The sequence below is a fragment of the Hippocampus comes genome, unplaced genomic scaffold (assembly GCF_001891065.2).
Source record: "Hippocampus comes isolate QL1 unplaced genomic scaffold, H_comes_QL1_v1.1 scaffold1444, whole genome shotgun sequence".
Lineage (NCBI taxonomy): Eukaryota > Metazoa > Chordata > Actinopteri > Syngnathiformes > Syngnathidae > Hippocampus > Hippocampus comes.
The window spans coordinates 1-370 of NW_017805651.1; positions in this window are offsets into that span (position 1 = coordinate 1).

Below are 370 nucleotides of genomic sequence, written 5' to 3' on the forward strand. Positions count from 1 at the left end.
CACTGAAAAAATACCCACCAAAAAGCTCATACGCCTGAAATTGCAATCGGTTGTCTAATTTGAAGCGTCACAAATACTCTGTTTCGAACAGCTTTACTTGCCCTTAAAAAATCCCCGAATTTCACATTATTTGTAAGAAAACCAGAAGAAGCTCTTGCAACCTTTTTTTTCTGGGAATTTAGATGTTATGGAGGATTGTTCATTTTTAATATTCTTTTTTTTTTTTTTAATTCCACAAAAATGGCGGCCACTTACCATGTTGCTAATAAATTGTCTTTGTTACATTCTTCCTCTTTGCCACCACCACTGATAGTCTGCGGTCACATAAAAAAGAAGCCAAAGAATAAGAAAAACACCTGTGGGGGGGAGT